This window comes from Mesocricetus auratus, unplaced genomic scaffold, assembly GCF_017639785.1.
Source record: "Mesocricetus auratus isolate SY011 unplaced genomic scaffold, BCM_Maur_2.0 Super-Scaffold_100026, whole genome shotgun sequence".
Taxonomy (NCBI): Eukaryota; Metazoa; Chordata; class Mammalia; order Rodentia; family Cricetidae; genus Mesocricetus; species Mesocricetus auratus.
The window spans coordinates 11,524,692-11,544,606 of record NW_024429207.1 but is presented as its reverse complement, the minus strand read 5'-3'; the positions used below and the strand labels follow the sequence as shown (position 1 = coordinate 11,544,606).

At 39.4% G+C, this 19,915-nt stretch overlaps 1 pseudogene; it reads right to left on the bottom strand.

Annotated features, from left to right (window-relative positions):
• Positions 1-504: 504 nt before the first annotated feature.
• Positions 505-2,589, bottom strand: LOC101825292 (annotated as a pseudogene).
• Between the last annotated feature and the right edge of the window lie 17,326 nt (positions 2,590-19,915).

Sequence of the window (19,915 nt, the reverse complement as noted above, 5' to 3'; positions counted from 1 at the left end):
ATAGACCACAGTAAGTGCCTTTCATTGGTAAAAGGGAATTCTAATGAAAATGCCATCATCAAGTTAAGAATAGAAAGTTACCTCCTGATGATTGCCTGTAACAGAACAGTAAATATAAACTGAAACACAAGTGATTCTTCTCATTTCTGAGACAGTGACAGGTTTTTCTCCCAGTGTTTAAACATAGTCATATTCCCGGTTATATAAATTTAAATATAAAACCATCCAATAGGTTTGAGATGATACCCCGTTTTTGTGGAAAGTAGAACTTAAGTCCAATCCTATATTGAGAAAGGGAGAGCAGTGGTAGTATTTATGCAACTGGAATTGTTATTTTAAAAAAGATCATATCTACTTTACTGCAAGTCATTTTTACTTAAATGAGTACTGCCCAACAAAAACATTGTTAGCTCTTCATGATCTGAATTTTGGTGTATGAATTAATTTTATGGTACACATTGAAAGTCATGAGACATTTGTTTTGAAATAAGTAAGGCAGCAGAATTACTCATTAGTAGCTTTTTGAAGATACGCTATTAGGTCTGCCCCCTCTCCCTTCTTCTTAATTCCAGTGAAGATCATTTTTGTTCCTGGGATGTAGTTTTTGGGATTCTCCAAATACTCCATCAGGGTATCCTCTCCCCAGGTGATGCCTTTGTTTTTGTTGGTATCTGTGTACGAGAAACCAGCAGCCTGACCTGTCTTCCACCCAAACAGACCATGGAGATTTGATCCAGTCTTATGCTCGCCTCCCTTTTCCAGTGTGGCACTGGGCACACTTCTGAACAAAAATCTTCTTGCCTTTCTCAGTATCGCCTATTTTAATTCCCTCCCACGTGATCAGCACCACAGCTGCTGTGACTCGAAGACAGATGTCCCACTCTCTATGACTGTCAGTTCTTGATCATAGTGTTAGGTGTCCATTAATTGATGAAGTACAGATGAGGATGTTCACCCTTTCCTTAGTATGGTATGCCTAATGAGTTCCTTCTTTCCCTGTTATGATTTTAATATGTCTGTGGGTCTCTACAGTCTTAATTTACCACTATCAATTATAGGGTAACTCAGTTTCTACTCCTAGAAATTAAGTCAGCTCTCTGTCTGTGTTGGATATCTGATGCCTTATAGATGATCCTTAGTCTACTCACTCACCACAGTCATCCTCCCTCAAAAAGGAGTCAAACAATCTAACTACCTAATTATCAAATAATAGAAATATAAGCAGGACATAAATTATAGAAAGATGTCATATGTAAGGTAGTCTTTACATAAGTAAGGTAGTCTATACTTTTGAATTACTTTAACCAATTATCCAAATATGTGTTTGAACTGATTCTTAGCCTTCCTAGTAACAAGGATGCTAAATGTGACCTAATTTCTCCCAAGTGATAAATAACATTAGACATTGATTAAGAGGAAAAGCATGCAGGGAAATAATGCTTAGTGGAGGTCAGTGGAGAGATCAGATATTGTAAAAGCATCAGATACAGATGCCCCAGCAGTCATCAGATAGGGGTTATATAACAAGGCTGCACAGCATTTTGGGAATTGTTCCTACCAGAATCTCTCAGTTGATTCTCAGTCCTGGCCTTTGAAACGATGTTTGCACTACTTTGAAATATTTTTTAACACATTCAACTTCTGATTAAAGCAAACATTTTTATCATTCGATCAGTGAAATCTATGTGGTAGAATAGACCTTGAAGAAACTGGATCCCTTGTCCTGACTCACTTCCAATGAATGAAACCTGGCAGTCTATAGCCAAAAGCTGCAAATTACAGCAATAGGAGTGATGGACTCATATGAAGGGCTAAGGAATGTTAGGTGACAGTTGATTCCTTATTCTATTGGAAATAAGCAATAATTCAGGTTTAAACTTTGGATTCTTGATACAGATATATTATTTAAAATATAATGACAGGGAGTTTCTGTAACCATCCATAATAGTGCTTTCTATTGCAGGGGTGGGTGGGTATGTTAGCTGCTTATTACTGGCTTGGATCAGAGTGCCCATCTGATGATCATAGTGTGTACTTGGAGGGTACAAATGAAAAAGAATAAGCAGAAATCCTAAGCTCAGCTACATTTTCCCTGAAAGCTGAAGGATCCTCTCTTACCCTGTCTGATGAAACTGTTCTCCACTTCACTGAGAATCCTGTGACAACCTGGCAGGAGAAAGCAACTTTGCAAGAAGAAGCAATTTCTCCTAATGTGCTATACAACCACACTTCATTGCTTCCAGATTCTAACATGCCCCAAGGAATCAATTACAGAGTCTGGGAAATGGCTGATACGGCAGCAGAAAGACAAGATTTTGCAAAGATTTTTTAAAGCCAGTCTGTATTATCAAAAATCTGGAAAACATATAGAGATTTTAAAAACTTGTTCTTCCCTCCCTAGACCAAGGAAAGAGAAGCATCGTTTTCAGTCGGGATGAGTTTATCAGTCCAAGTGCCATCATTGCCAGGGATTTGGTACTCACTCTACTTACTTGTTCAGAGGTTTACAGCAAAAGATGTTGGGATGCCATTTATTCCTTTACTTATTACAAAGGAAGAAATTTGACTGTGGAGAAACACAAACGCCATAGTCAACTCATGAAAAATGATCCTCTCACAAGTGTTTCTCTGTGTCCTTTGTTTCTAACCAGCTTCTTCCTGCAGCTACACCAAAAGTTTCATATGGGATGAGCCCAAAGTGAATCACTTGAAAAACGTTAGAATAGTGGGGCAACTGAGTGTCTGCAGCTCACCTTTGCCAAGGTAAAGACAGTGGTTAGGAAAAGCTTCCATATGTGGCACTCTGTTGATTTGGAAGATGGGCCTCAAAGAGGGTCTTTACTCTAAACATTTTGAACTGAGCTCTTCTATGTTTTGAGATATAAATGGGTATCTCAGCCTCATTCTTGAGTTCAAGGATATTTATTTTTTCTTTTTTTAACTAAAATTAGAAACAGGTTTGTTTTACATGTCAATCACAGTTACCTCTCTCTCCCCTCCTTCCATGACCCCCACTGACCCTCTATCCCACCACCTATCTGCTCCCCAGGGAGGGTGAGGCCTTCCATAGGGGATCTTCAAAGTCTGTCATATCATTTGGAGCACGGCCTAGACCCTCCCTGTGTGTCTAGGCTGAGAGAGTATCCCTCTATGCAGAATGGGCTCCCAAAGTCATTCGTGTACTAGAGATAAATACTGATCCACTTACTACCAGAGATCATATATTGCCCAGGTCTCCTAACTGACACTCACGTCCAGGGGGTCTGGCTCAGTCCTATGCTGGTTTCTCAGCTAGCAGGTCAGCTGTTTCTGTGGTTTTCTCTATCCTGGTCTTGACCCATTTGCTCATCAATCCTCCCTCTCTGCAACTGGATTCCAGGAGATCAGCTCCTTATTTAGCTGTGGGTGTCTACTTCTGCTTCTAACAGGTACTGGTTGAAGGTTCTAGGATGGCACATAAGGTAGTCATCAATCTCATTGTCGGGGAAGGGATTTTAAGGTAGCCTCTCCACTATTGCTTATATTGTTACTTGGGGGTCATCCTTGTAGATCTCTGGACATTTCCCTGATGCCAGATTTCTCTTTAAACCTATAATGGCTCCCTCTATTATGGTATCACTTTACTTGCTCTCCCCTATTCTTCTCCTGGCTCAATCTTCTTGATCCCTCATGTCCTCCTCTCCCCTCCTCTTCTCCCCTTCTCTCTCTTAACTCCCTCTTGCCTCCCCCATGCTCCCAATTAACTCAGATCTTGTCCCTTTCCCCTTCTCCTGGGGACAATGTATGTCTCTCTTAGGGTAATCTCAGTTTCCTAGCTTCTCTGGTGGTGTGGATTGTAGGCTGCTAATCCTTTGCTCTATGTCTAAAATCAATACCATGTTTGTCTTTTTGTGACTGGGTTACATCACTCAGAATGGTTTCTTCTAGTGCCATCCATTTGCCTGCAAAATTCAAGATTCCATTGTGTTTTTCTGCTGAGTAGTACTCCATTGTGTAGATGTACCATATTTTCTCTATCCACTCTTCAGATGTAGGGCATCTAGATTGCTTCCAGGATCTGGCTATTATAAATAATGCTGCTATGAACATAGTGGAACAGACATCCTTGTTGTATGAATGTACATCTTTTGGTTATATCCTGGAAATGCAAATCAAAACAACTCTGAGATACCATCTTACTCCTGTCAGAATGGCTAAAATCAAAAACACCAATGACAATTTATGCTGGAGAGGATGTGGTGAAAGGGGGACACTCCTCCATTGCTGGTGGGAGTGCCAACTGGTTCAGCCACTTTGGAAATCAGTATGGAGATTCCTCAGAAAAATGGGAATAAACCTACCACAAGACCCAGCAACTCCACTCTTAGGCATATATCCAAAAGATGCCCATTCATACAACAAAGATGTCTGTTCCACTATGTTCATAGCAGCTTTATTTTAATAGCCAGAACTTGGAAGCAACCTAGATGTCCCTCAACCAAAGAGTGGATAGAGAAAATGTGGTACATCTACACAAATATTCAGTCTGTTACTATAATCAAATAATAAATAACTAACCTGCAAGCCTTATTATTTTATAGCAGAATCCTGTAATCAATAAAAGTGTGTTACTGTCTTCAATTATAGAGTGAGAGGGAGTAGAGAATATATACTTCTGACTTTTCCCCCGGAAATTGCTACTCACAGATACAGAAGCAGGTAAACCAAGGTTTTCTATCTGTGAGATCATGTTCATGTCATTTTTGTTTTACATCTTCATTTCCAATCTGGTTGATTTTTATTTCTTTTTTGTGCCTAACTGTCATGCCTAGAACCTCCAGTGGTGTAAAGAATAGAAGAGATATTCATAAATATCCTTGTCTTATTTATAATCTTCAGGGAAAGCATATAGCCTTTCATGACAAAGTATATTATAAACTATGTACTAGGGTTTGAATATCAGTTCCATCAAATGTGTCCATTATAATTTAGCTTTGAATGACTTATTTCTCATTATAACAGCTGATATATTTTCCTTTCATTTAATGTGCCAATTTTTTGGATATACTTAAGTCAATGCCATTACAAATTTGGAATGCTAGATGCTTTTGTAAACTATTTCCTAGCTTTGTTCTTACAAAATGCACAGACTTCGTTGGTCTTTAGTTTAAGTTTTCTTAACTGAGGTGAAGATTATATCCAGAACGTTACTCAATGTCTAGTGGAAGTTTCCTGCATATTTGACTTGTACAGGATCAGGTTTCAGCCCTCTTTTTGCATACCAGTTTCAGTTTCCGGTGAACCTTTCTCTGGCATTGTGTGATGTTACCATATATGTCATGCATTAACCTGGAAAAGGCTAAACAGATTCATTTTATGGAGTTCTGTCTTTGCACATAATTCCTTTGTAGCTTATTGTCTTGAAGACTGTAGTTGTCACAATATCGCTAGACTTCCACTTCTGTATCCATAGCTTCAAGGGAATGTTGATCCTTGCTGACATTACACCTCCTTTCAGTTCCCCTAGTAACACGCTCCAGACATCAGCTAGGCAAGGGCAAGCACAAGCACATCTCATTTGTTTCTCATCTTTTAGGGATTGCTCGCCTGTTATTTACCATATCTTGTTTTCCTGTTTAATTGATTCAGACTGGGGAATAAAATGAGAACTTTTAACCTATCTTAGTTGGAAGGAAAAAATATCTCTTTTGTACATTGAAGTTTGACAGCCAGACTTATATAAATTGTGAGACCCCTCAGCTTTAGTTTAGAATTTGAGATTGCTGTTTACTCAAGGACAGTCATCAGTGCCTTGGTCTCTTTATTTATAAAGTGAAATAGTGACACCTACCTTATAAGCTTTTGGGGTTTTAGGAGACATGCCAATGAAAAGAACCTCTAGTTTTAAATTTAAACATTATTTTTATTAATTGAATTTTTTCTTATTTTTATTGTATGTTTATGATCATGTGGCCTGCATGGACATATGTCCACCACCTGTGTGCTTGATGCCTACGGAGGCCAAAAGAGGGTAACAGATCCCATGCTACTGGAGCGGTTTGTGGGCACCCATGTTTGTCCTGGGAGCTGACCTGGTCCTCTGAAAGATTGGCAAGTGTTCTTAATTGCTCAACTATTTGCCCAGTCTTCTACTTATAATCTTAATGAGAAATATTCAGGCATATATTAATATGTAGTTTTATAATAGAAAAAAGGTGCAATATTCCTGATCTGTGAGTAGCAATTTCCGGGGGAAAAGTCAGAAGTATATATTCTCTACTCCCTCTCACTCTATAATTGAAGACAGTAACACACTTTTATTGATTACAGGATTCTGCTATAAAATAATAAGGCTTGCAGGTTAGTTATTTATTATTTGATTATAGTAACAGACTGAATATTTGGCCATTTTAATCCTTTTGTCTCTCTGTCTTAGCTGACCTAAATAGTAATATAAAAAGACTTAACAGATTATGTATCATTGAATACTGTGAAACTGGTGTTACTCAAAGTGAAGCAATAACTATTTTGAAATTTCTTTAGTAGCTTCAAAATCAAAAAAGATCAAAAGAACCAAATAAACAGTCATTCTTTCTTTCACTGATTTTTCTCTTTGTGAATGTGTGTGTGTGTGTGTGTGTGTGTGTGTGTGTGTGTGTGAGTTAATGTATATGTGTATTCATTCTTGTGAATGTATAGGGATATGTATGGGGAATGGGAATGTCGATATTCATGGGAACCATGATATTATTTGTCCACCTTATTTAACAAGTCTAGGTCACTCATTCAAAGTTGTAAATTTGTTCTATGAATTTCCCTTTCAAGCCAGGAATTACAGACATGCCACCAAGGCCACTAGTATTTTTACCTGGGTTCTCAGAATCCAATTTTTGGTTCTCACATTTGTGAGTCAAGTACTTTAACCACTTACCTATCTCCCCAACTTTACTTTGGCTTCTTTGAGATGCTGAACATTTAAACCAGAGCCTCATATAGGCTAGACAAGTAGCCTGCCATTGAGCCACAAGCCAAACTCTATGACATTTATTTCTAAAGGCGTGGAGCATAGTAATGACTCAGATATAAAGATAATTTCTCACTAGGCAGGGAAGAGAAGCCCCACTCATCCACACATCAGTGCTTTGGACATATGGGAGATCATAAGAGCTGCACCCGCCTGCCACCAGATGCAACGCTTAGGAGAGCAGGTCCTGTCCCTCACCTGGGCATCATGACAGAACCAGCCCTATTGGTAGAGGTGTGGGTGATCCAGTCCCGATGTTGTGCACACTGGAGATCTGTCCCCGTTACTCATCTGTCATGTATAGTCTTGGGTCAGGGAGAGAAGCCCCGCTCACTGCCCATCAATGCTTGAGACAGGTGGGAGAACTGGCCCTGAAGAATTAAGAGCAGGATAGCTTCCCCTGCCTGCCACTGTCTGCAACATTCAGGTGAGCAGGCCTGCACCTTGCACAGGCAACACAGTAGAGCAGATCCCGTTGGTGGAGGTTGTGAACATAGGAAAGCTGTGCCCATTACTCATCTGTCTTGTGGTGGCATGTGCTGGGGAGAGATGTATCGTGTCATCGTGTCCCAAAGCCTAAGGCATTTGTGAGGGCTGGCCCTGAGGTCATAAGAGCAGGAGAACAGTGTCTACCCATCTTCAGCTGTAGCACTTGGGAGAGTGGCCCCTATGCCATACCTGGGCAACACAGATGAGCTGGCACTGAAGGTGTAGGTATGGGAAAACTGACCCCGAGGACATGAAAGCAGGAAAACCGGCCCAGCTCCTTGCTCATGGCTGCAAGAGGTGAAGTAGCCAGGGCAATGTGGGAGAGCTCACCTGGTGATGAGAACAAGGGAGAGCTGGTGGGCGGACCAACCCTGCAAACCCCCAGCCCAAGAACGTCCAACCCATCTGTGATCTTCTGGAACATATGAAGGGACAGTTCCTGCAGACCAAAAGCTGCAGGATCTCTACACCACAGGGCAACAGCAGGGTATCCAAGAGGGTTCCAGTGAGGCCCCAGCATCAATAGTTTAGCAGAAACCAGAAGCTTCGAAACAGACCAATGGCTCTTTGCCGTGAATACTTTCAAGAAAAGATACATGGATAAAAGTGTATACTACATCACTCACTGTGTTACACTGCAGCTTCCATGATGAGATTGGTGTTTCCTTCTCTCTTTTTCAAAATTTTTTTCTTAAGTTATGTTTTTATTTTGGGGGGCTGCAAGGGCAGAGGATGGATATGAAGGGCTCACTGTCCTAAATGAATGGGATGGAGACACAAAGAATAAATAAAAAAGCAAGTTTAAAATAATATTTTCTCTTAAGCCCTTAATTTTTTCCTACAAAATTTGTAATAACATCATGCAGGGGTAGATGTATCTCAGTAAATATATGAATCACCATTCTATAACTGAAAAATTTGAAGGAAATGTGATTCTTTTCTATTTTTAAATTTAAAAAATTAAAATAGACATATATCATGCCCATGCCCATCCTTCCTGCAATTTCTTTCAAGACTTCAACATTCTTGATTCTTCCCAAAACCATGGTCTCTTTTTCTTTAGCTGCTTTATATACAGAGACACGTGGCTAAATATAGAAATACAACCAGTGTGCAGTCAGTTATGTGTTACTTATGATATGATTTCAGGACTGACTTCTCAGTATTAGTTAACCAATCAGGGGGCCCATTCCTGGGGAAACCTATGTCATACATATACATTGTGTGACTTTCTTTTATAGTGAGCCAGAGCTGGCCCATCGCCTTGTATCTTTCTCCTGTTTTCTGCTTTTTTCAGTTGTAAAACTGGAATCTTAATGGTGACAGATACTAGAAGACAGATAATGACTTGCAAGTTATCTTACTAACATCAAACAATAAAACATACTAAAAACAAGACTGTCTTTATCCTTTATTTGTAAAAAAAACACAAGCTATTATACCCTCATACTCTGGAATTGAGAAAATAAATGCATTAGCAAGCAGATGCTAGCTTAATTGTGAATGCAATTCCCTTTGGTGGAAGATTTCTCAGTTGTGTTTCAGAAAATGATGAGCGTCTGTTGTATATATTAGAGAACACACTCCTGTTACTATACCCAGTGATAGCATGAAATTTTTCATAAGAAATTTAGTTCTTCTACTTCTCCTTAAGTGTGAGATTGCTTATCCCCACCAAGGAAATGTTCTTTTAATTTCATTCTTTGAATCCATATGATGTATGATTCAGAAATACTTTAGTGTACTTGGTAGCTTACATAAAGTCAGAATCATTTTATTTTGCACCGCTTATCCTGAATGTATGTGTGATGAGAGCCTTCTGTTTCCTAAAAGCTGGGAAATAGCATGACAAGGCTTGCTGTGAAATGATGACAAGTGAGTTACCATCAGCCTATTTGTGCAAAGTGATGGCTTTTTTTCCTACAGAGTTACTTAGAGTAGAAGATGAAAATATGATCAGACAGGAGCTGCTGGGTCCTGAGGATCAAAATACATTCTAATGTGTAACTTGCATACCTACCTTTAAACAGCTGATAATTTCTCTTTATTCCTCAGGATCTTGGGAATATTTATATTGGGAATTCACAGGAGGGAATCAACAAGAGGGTGGTTCCTGGTTTTTGTGCTATATGTCTGCTTATTACAATAATTCAGGTTAACTTAATTGATATTTTCACCTCCTAGAATGCATCGTAGACAGTTGATTTTCACAACATGAGATACTATATAAGTGAATATACTGGGATATGTGATTGTGTGGTGTAGGCTATACAGATAGAAAATTTAAAATAAAGCCCAAAGACAATAGCTTTGTGCTTGTGAGTAATGAACTCATCTCCTGCATCCAGGATAGCCAGGCAGAAAGACCACGCAGGGACACAACATGACTGGCTTCCGAGTTCATGTTTTTCTCCCGAATGATAGACAGTGGAGAAATGGCCAATTAAACTGTGCTGTTTTCCCACCTTGCTGATGACTCCCCCACTCTTGCTTACTTTAAAGAATCCTTCACAGGCTCTGGGTTTAGATTGTCATCAAAGTGGCTGAATATGTGGCTAAAATGAAAAGGGATAAGAAAAATTTCTGTATATTAGACCTTGAAGGGATTCAAATTCAATTTCAGACTCCTGAAAAAACCTATAACAGAAAAACTTAGCTGATTCATAAATTTCTTAGAGGAGTCACCATCTAAATTTGGTTTTTTTTTTCCCGTCTTACTTTTCTTCATTCCATTGCAGAATGTCCTGGTTCAGAGAGAAATTGTGCCTGCTGTAACAGATTTACATCACGTAATGTGAATAAGTGTTCTAGTGATGTCCGCTATCTTTGATTTTAGATCTATGAATTGGTTTCAAAATTTTAGAAGTAATTTTGCCTCCCCCAAGAGAGTTATGATCATTGTTAAGCCACCGTAGACATCTATGGGTAGCGATGGTATCCCATAATGAACAGCAAGAGGCCCCAGATGCCAGAAAAAATACTCTTCTTTTCTATGTAGACATTATATAGCTGCAGCCTAGAGCCAAATCTTTAATTTTTCCAGCCTCCATCTCACTACTGAGATTAAATAGAAGGAAGGTATAAAGAGTCTGTTTCTAATAAACAAAAGGGTGCTACGTCTGTTTCTAATAAATGCAATTTTAGAATAAAACAAGAGCCAAGTTCAGTGCCAACTGAAATTATAATTATGATGAAACCTCTTTTAAGGGGAGATGGACTGGGTCATTTACAAGCTAGCTTTGAACACATTAAAGTGAAAAAACTGTCCAAATTCTACTACAGGGACTTGAACTCTTCAAACACCCACCGTTGATTTGCAACCTGGCATCTTTGAACGCAAAGGTGTGCTACCTTTCAGGTGCAAGTTGCAAATTGAAATTGCAGCTTGAGAAATAAACAGAGTGTTTATAGTAAACAGGTGGCTTCTGTTCAAAAGAGAATTACTGGGGACTCTTTTATGACCATACTGATGCTATGACATATTAAGTGGGGCTTGTCACTTTTCCATCTGGTCTGGACAACTGCTGGAGGCGGAACCCATTTACAAAGTGGAACACACCATGCAGCTGCTTCTCCATGTCTCATAAATAAAAGGGCAAATCATGGCTTTATTCTGCTTTATTAAGTCAAATTTATGAGGATTGGGTCATGGTTCTATTACGCAGTTGTCCACAGAGTACAGCTTTTAAGGATCTTGCTACCTGATATGGTCCCTTTAAAGATTTAAAGTGCTAATAGAAAAATTGTGAAGTGTCTATTTAGTTTATAATTGTTTGATTATACTTTAGCTGAAGGGCTGTGTGTGATAAAAAGCACTTCTCAGTGAATTTTAATGCCTATTTGTCTCAGTGGAAACCACTGATTTGCTCTAATCTTCCCTTGGACACACTAATCCCAGAGATTTTATTTCTAAAAGATGTCTTGGTAGAATACTCTGTTCTCTGCATACATCACTTGACTCACTTATTAGTGCATTTCTTTTGTGATTCACAGATGAAAGAAAACGCTAAAAGCAAGGTACTGTTTGCTGGCTTCACTGTGTTTTTCTCAGTAGGATATTTGATGCTTTATCAAATGAGATAGTGGTGAAAATAAAAACAAGAAAGTAACATATCCCTAGCGATAGATATCAAACTATTTAATTTAACTCACAAGAATTTTAGATCCTGACAGTGTTTTGCACTGAATTAAATGTCTCATTATAGTAAGCTTGACAGTTGTAGAGATGCTTTTCTCTCTCTGAGTCTGGGTTATGTTCAAATTATTGTATAGGTTAGACGACATTTAGTACATGTGATTTGTCTGTGGATACATTAATGCTGGGAATTCTGACTTTCTTGGCAGAACACTCATCTGTCATGATGTCACTGACTGATAAAACACATAAGACCACCAAGTCTAACCACATCTGTGGGTTTCCAATGTGCTTGTTAGCTAAAGAAGTCCTGTCCCTGTATGCTTTCAAGCTCACCATACACGGCAGACAAAGAGAGACGCATCTGTCAACAAAAGAGGGGCCCTCAAAACACACAGTTCTCTGACTTGCTGAGAAATTAGTGTGAGCTATTTTGGAGCAGTCCTTCAAGGTCACCCAAGAGTCTTATGCCCAACATATGTGACTGTCAAGATGCAGTATATATTTAGGAAAGCATATTTTGGTGAGAAGAAACATGCTTTCAATTCTTTGTAGAATTATGCCGCTGTACAATTTATTAGCAAACTAATTAAACTAATCTATTCGATTCAATGAAACAGAACAAAATATTTTAATATAACTACAACTTGTTTAATTCCTTTTTTAATTAATTTATAATATTAAATAAGCAATGTTACTTATTTGAAAATTTGAAGAACATAGGCAGTAAGATGAATGTAGACAAATAGAAATACCTGGCATTTCATCACATAGTTTTAACAAGAAACTGAAGGATGTCTTTAACGGTTTTCTTTTGTTTGTTTTGTTTGTTTGTTTTGTGAGATAGAAACTTTGCTTCAAGGTCTCAGAAGTAAAACTGTTTAAATAATGAGATTAAGCCACATATCCTAGAATTAACTTTCTTTCCCTGTGTTTGATAATTGCATGCCATTTGTTTAAGTAACACACAGATCTCTAAAAATCTTAAGATGATAAAGAGTCCCATTAGCATGGAACTGCATTTATGTTTCCTAATAGTATAGCAAGTTTTGAGTAATCATTAAAAAGATTATATTTTCTTCTTTCTCTTTTGAGCATATTTATAGACTTCTTTTCAATTTCAGACTGGTACTTGTGAAATGTTTAAGAACAGATCAGAATTGAACAACTGTCAGCATGCAAGATATGAATTTGGCCTCCTGGATTTGACTTTACCATTTAATAAAATGATAGGTTTGTGGTGAGAAGAAAGAGATGCATATTCTATTGCAAAATGCAATTTGCAGGTATTTCTGTCAGCCTTGTGGAAAGGAGAACAATTAGCATGACAGTACAAGTACTTTTCAAAAAGACACATAATGACTTTAGCCTAAGAGTATGCCAGGACACAATGCATTTTATCATAAGAAGATGGATATTACATACTAGATAAGACCAACAACCACCATAGTGACAATATGTCACAGCAGCAATCAGGTTTTCAAAAGAATCATATCAAGGGAGTTACATGAACAAATACATGAAATCTTACAGTGAGGTTGGATTAAGGGACCATGATCTCACAAATTAATGTGGCACTCTTATGGGATTGCCCTGACAGATGTGGAAGAAGCTTAATGCTTTTGTAGGATCAAAAGACAAGGAAGATAAAGTGCTTATTGTTAACTTCAGTATCCCAAATTCTAGACATCATATCCCCTCAAACTGGACATGTGAAGAATGATTGCTTTGACTTTATGACAATTTCATTCTTTTATGCAAGCAGTAAGGAATATTGCTTTTTATACCTAATTTTGGGTCAGCGCATTTTTTTACTATTTGTATAATATTTATTTGCGTCTTAATTAGAACTCTGGGACAATCTGATATAGTACTGCATTCTCTGAATAAATATTTTCCATGTACACAGTAGCTTTATGTGCAAGCACAAATTCCTTAGCAAAGTAACCCAAGGCAAAGACTCCCCCGTTCTTATACAGACGATAATAAAGTACTCTTGAGTTTAAAATGATAGGTCTTCTCACTAGGAGAGAGATTATGACACTTCACTTTATAGATCAGTGCTACAGCACATATTTTTAAAAGAACAAATAGGAAACACATTGGGAGCCCTTAAAATGTGCTTGAGTAAGGAAGAATATACTTATTCATATAACTTAGATCAGAAATTCATCTTCCACAGGTTAGATTAAAGTAGCAGAAAAGGTACCTTTTGCCACAGAACCACCAAGAGATCACACCATGCAGCAGATCTAATGCAAGAGGTTTACTAGGGAAGTGAGGGGAGAGAGAGAGAGAGAGAGAGAGAGAGAGAGAGAGAGAGAGAGAGAGAGAGAGAGAGAGAGAAGACAGAATAAACAAGACAGAAAGAATGACCTCAGGTGGCATGGACCTTTAAAGTGTATTCATGTTGCTGAGCAACTCTATGCAACATACAAAGCAGATGTGCCACACTAGGTGGCAGTGGTGGGTGATGACATAAACTACAGGAGTTGCCATAATTGGTGGTGGTGGGGTGCCAAATTTACAATACCAAAGATGAAGCCTACAGTCCTATAACTGAAAGAGAAACCACTCAAATGCATATAATATTGGCAGCACAATCAAAGGTAATTCCACTAAGAATAGAGAAAAGCATACATGCTTGGTTTTCATCACAGGGATAGAATGTCTGAGATGACTGATCTGTAGGGTAGGGTGGTTATTTTGGCCCATGATTTCAGAAATTTCAGGCTATAGTTTCTTGATCTCATTGCCTCTTGGCCTGTGGCAAAGCATTGAATCAATATCCAAGGAATATCCGATCACCTCATGGCAGCATGGAGTGAAAAGAAAAATCAGAGCCAGGGTTCCAATATCCCCTTCATTGTTCTTTCTCTTGTACCTGGAAGACTTCCAAATATACTCTACCTCTGAAAGGTGTGATCTGCTACTAATAGTGTCATGGACATGGTCCAAGCTTTTAAGACATAGATTTCTAAGGGTGTTTGCCCAAATGATAGCATATACTAAAATTAAAACTGGGCCCATGCCACAATATGGGATGCTCTCTCAGCCGGGACTCTTGGGGGAGTGCCTAGGCCCTGCCCTGGATGAAATGACAGTTACTGGAGAACCACCATGGAGGGCCTCACTCTCCCTGGGCATCAGAGTGGAGATTGGGTGGGGTACTGAGGGACCTGGTGGGGAGGGTGGGGGAGGAGTAGAGGGAGAGAGAGCTGGGATTGACATGTGAAACAAGATTGTTTCTAACCTAAATAAAAAAATAATTATTTAAAAAAACTGAATACATTGATGTTATCCAACATATTGAACTAAATTTAGTTTTTATATTTGAGTGAATATAAACTGAACACTTGAAGATATAAAATATGCTGGCTAAAATTTCCCAGACTATCCAAGAATAAACAGATTTGTTCTTCTAAAAAGAATTTATGGTTATATATTATATAATATGCTACAAGTAAAAATAAGATTCAAATTTGTTTTAATAAAACCCTTTGACCTAGACTTCTATTCTGTGTGGAGGAAGGGCAATATGTAAAAATAAAAAGTTTCTTAAGTAACTTGGGGGTGCCGTGGAAGAGCTAGATGAACAGTGTTGAGGTGGGCAAGCATAATCTTGGGAGAGCTCAGAGTTGGTCTTGTGTCCCAATGATGCTGTAGGAATGATCGCAAGTTGATGAGTATTGGGGCCTAGGCCCCACAGGGTCTCTGAGTTGTTTGTCAGCTGATAGCCACAGGTGCATCCTGTTTTCTAGTCCTGGCTTACTGCCCCCGCATTGCCCCACTGACATCAACATCTAGCAGGAGGAAAACACGCTCTCTTCCACCTGGGGTTTTTCTACTGTGTTGTAAGACTATATATAAGACTGCTTCCTCCTACAAGAGAGAGACCTCTTAGCACTTGCAAAATAAATACACTTCTTAGTACAAACAGCTGGACATCTGGTCTTTCTTTTCCTGATACCTCGGAGTTGCTTGTGGCGCAGGTGCCGCGGATGAGGAAATCAGCCAGGCACATAGTAAAGGGACTGTCATGCTCTGTGGCATCACCAACAGCTCCCACAAAACCTCTAACATAGAAGCCCATGTGAGACTGTATTTGGAGACAAAGAACTACAGGGAGAATGCTTGACGAGGCATAGGAGGAGGATGGTGTTCTGAGAGGAAAAAGAAATGACTAGGTCATTGGGCCATATACTTTTTGAAATGGGGAGAAATGATTGCAGAAATGACCGAAGTTGACTTTCAAAGGAGTCTCTCTAGTTGTGTGCTGAAAGCAGATCATAGGGGATTTGGAGTAAAAGCGGGAAAACTGAAAAAAGGTCTAAGAAGAGCCAAATGAGGCAATGGCTATTTGGAACAAGAGGTATAGATAGGAGTGGAAGTATCACAAATGTTAGAAGCATAGTTGTAATTTGAACGTAGAAATATTTGCCCTAGCTGGCCTGTGGTGGTGCAAACCTTTAGTTCCAATACGCAGGAGGCAGAGGTAGGCGGATCTCTGTGAGTTTCTTGGCCAGTCTGGTCTAAAGAGTGAGTTCCACGCTGGAGAAACCCATAGAAACATCTGACCTGAACAAGGGGTAACTCATGAACCCCAGGCTGATAGCTGGGAAACCGGAATAGGACCGACCCAGACCCCCTGAATGTAGTTGTCAGTTAGGAGTCCTGGCTAGTCTATGGGGTCTCTCCCATTGGACTTTGGGAGCCCAATCCACTTAGAGGGATACTCTCTCAACCTAGACATAAAGGGTAGGGCCTAGGCCATGCTCTAAATGATATGGACTTTTTGAAGATCCCCCATGGAAGGTCTTACCCTTTCTGAGGAGCAGAAAGGGGATGGGATAAGGGGTTGATGGGGGTCAGGGAAGGAGGGGAGGATGAGCGAACTGGGATTTGACATGTAAAAAAGATTGATTCTCATTTAAATATAAAAAGAGAGGAAAAAAGAAGAGTGAGTTCCAGGACAGGCTCCAAAGCTACACAGAGAAACCCTGTCTTGAAAAAGACCAAATAAGTAAATAGATTGATAAATACATTTAAAAAAGAAAGAAAGGAAAGAAGAGAAAAAAGAAATATATGCTCTAAATGGAGGTTGAGGCTTGTCTTTGGAAATCATATTTTTTTCTTTTTAAATATCTTTTTATTGAAAATAATTTTTTCCCATACTGCATATTGTGATCACAGCTTCTGCTACTGAATCTCCTCCTAGATCCTTCCCAACCAACCAACTCCATACCTTATTCTTTTATTAAAAAACAAACAGGAAACATGCAAACAAACAGAATTCCTCAGCTATCTCCCAGTTTGGTAGCAGACCATCAACTATGATTATCCTTCCTCTCTGCCCCCATTCCAAGGGGGCTAAATAGATCTGCTACAGACTCCTTTCCTCAACACATCCCTTTATCTAACCTGCCATCACCTGAAGCATTCTCTCCTGGCCACAACAGCCAGGGAATCAGGTAGGGGTTCACTGGGTTTCTAACTTCAGTTAGCCCTAGCATTTCTCTGTTTAATTTTTGTTTGGTATATCTGTCCATTGGTGACAGAGGAGTATTCAAGTCTCCCACTATCAGTGTTTGAGGTTCCTTTTGGTGATATGTTTTTTTTTTCCCTAATGAGTAAGTAGTGCCCTTTCCTATCTCTTCTGATTAGTTTTGACTTGAAGTCTATTTTGTTAGGAATGAAAATATCTATACCAGCTTGCTTCTTAGGTTCATTTGCTTGGAATATATTTTTTATTCTTGTACCCTGAGATAATGTTTACCCTTTATGTTAAGGGGTAGGGTTATTTTTTGTTGTTGTTTGTTTGTTTTTGGATGTTAGTTTTTGTCTTTTTATTGAGGAAATTGAGACCACTGATATTGAGAGTTATCAATGAGCAGTGTTTCTTGATACCTGCTGTTTTACTGTTGTGCTTTGTGTATTTTTCCCTTCTTGATTTTCTTGTCAAGAATTAAATTCTTTATTATTTGTGCTTTCTTGGAAGGCATTAACATGTTTAGGTGAGAGAATTTTTCTTCTACAACCTTCTGGAGGTCTGAATTTGTAGATAGATATTTACTTTATCATGGAATGTCTTAGTCTCTATCTATTCTCATTGGAAGTTTGCTGTGTATAGTAGTCTGGGCTGGCATCTGTGACCTCAGAGTCTATAGAACATCTGTACAGGCCCTTCTGGCTTTTAGAGTCTCCGTTAAGAAGTCAGGAATTATTGAAATAGGTTCAATTTTATGTTACTTAGTGTTTTCCCTTTTCAGCCTTTAATATACTTTCTTTGTTTTATATGTGCCAAGAATACTTTCTTTTCTGGTCCAGTCTACTTGATATTCTGTATGCTGCTTTTATCTTGATAGGAATCTTCATTTAGATTAGGGGAATTTTATTCTCTGATTTTATTGAAAATAGTTTATGTGCCTTTAATCTGGTTTTCTTCTCCTTCTATTCCCATTGCTTGTAGATTTAGTCTTTTCATAGTGTCACAGATTTCCTGCATGTTTTGTGTCAGAAGTAGTTTAGATTTAACATTTTTCTTTTACTAAGATATCTATTTCTTCTATCCTGCCTGAGATTCTTTGTTCCCTAACTTGTATTCTGTTGGTGAGGCTTGCCTCTGAGATTCCTATTAGAGTTGCATCTATTTATTTGTTTGTTTGTTGTTTAGAGACAGGATTTCTTTGTGTAGCTTTGTAGCCTGTCCTGGAACTTTCCCTGTAGATCAAGCAACTCACAGAGATCTGCCTGCATCTGCCTCATGAATGCTGGGATTAAAGGCATGCACCACCACTGCCTGGGTTGAGTTCCTAAGTTTTTCATTTCCAGATTTCTCTCAGTTTTGGGTATTCTTTATTGCCTCTATTCACACTTTCAGGGCTTGAACTGCTTTATTCCTTTTTTCAACTGTTTATATTTTCATAGATTTCTTCCTTAAGGGCCTCTACCATATCCATAAAAGGCTATTTTAAGGTCTTTTTCTTGTGTTTCAGCCATTTTGCAATTCAAAGACCCTAGTGGATATATATTGTCCTGGCTGTTACTGATTGTGTTTTTACATTGGTGTCTAGTCACCTGGGTTTGGGATGATTGTGTTCTAGGTTCCATTTCTGGTCTTGTCTTTGTTGCGTGGGTGCTTTGTTCCTTGGTTTCTGTTGCCTTCTCTGGTTCATTGGAAGGTGTATTATCTGTGTGGTATCAAGCAGGGAATTCCAGCGTCCTGCTAGGTATGGTCACTGGGTGTTCCATGTAAAATGTATCTCTGGGTATTGGGTCCCGACACTTAGGAATAAGGATGGGCTAGGAGGTAGGGGTGGAGGAGGTCTACATGGGGAGGAAAGTGGAACATCTCACCAGGGTCTCCTTAGTCTCCTGGGAATGGGGTAGAGAGTCAGGAGAGGCCACAACAAGTAGTCTGCTGCAGAGATGGGAATAAGAAAGGATTGGATAAGAAGGAGAAGAGGGAGAGTGAAGATCTGAGAAGAGGAAGAGAGAGTAGGTCATGGGGGAACAGGAAGTTGAGTGGGTGGGGGTAGAATAGGGGGAAGAGGGAATCATAGGTTAGAAGACAGATCAGGCACCAGAGTGACCTCGAGTGATCTAAAGGGATAACACCAATTGGCAAGCTAAGCAATAGTGGAGAGACCACCTCGAATGCCCATTCCTGATAATGAACTTGATGTCTATAACCATCTGGGAGCTTCATCCAGTGATTAATGGAAGCAGAGGCAAACACACAATTAAGCACTGAACTGAACCCAAGGAACCCAGTGACAGAGAGAGGAGTGATGAGCAAATTGGCAAAGAATGGGCTGGCAAAACCAGCAGAGACAGCTGATCTGAACAGGGGAGAGCTCTTGGACCCCAGATCGACAGCGGGGAGGCCAGCATGGGACTGAGCTGGACTCCCCAAATGTGAGTGTCAGCAAGAAGGCCTGGGCAACCTATGGGGCCCTGAGCTGTGGATCAGTGTCTATCCCTGGAATACAGTCATCGTGTGCCCATAGCACAAAGAGGGATGCTTTCTCAGCCTGGACTCTTAGGGGAGTGCCTGGACCCTACCCAGAGTGAAATGACAGACTCTAGATATCCCCTATGTGGAAGGATTTGGCAATAGGGTGGGAGGCTGTGGGGGAAGGGGAGTGCGGGAGGAGGGGAGGGAGAGGGAACTGGGATTGACATGTAAAACAAGCTATTTAAAATTAAAATAAAAAATGATAAAAGAAAAAAAATCTGATCTAAAGTTCTCTACCTGCTTTGCTGGCCTCCTTGCTTCTCTCCCAGGC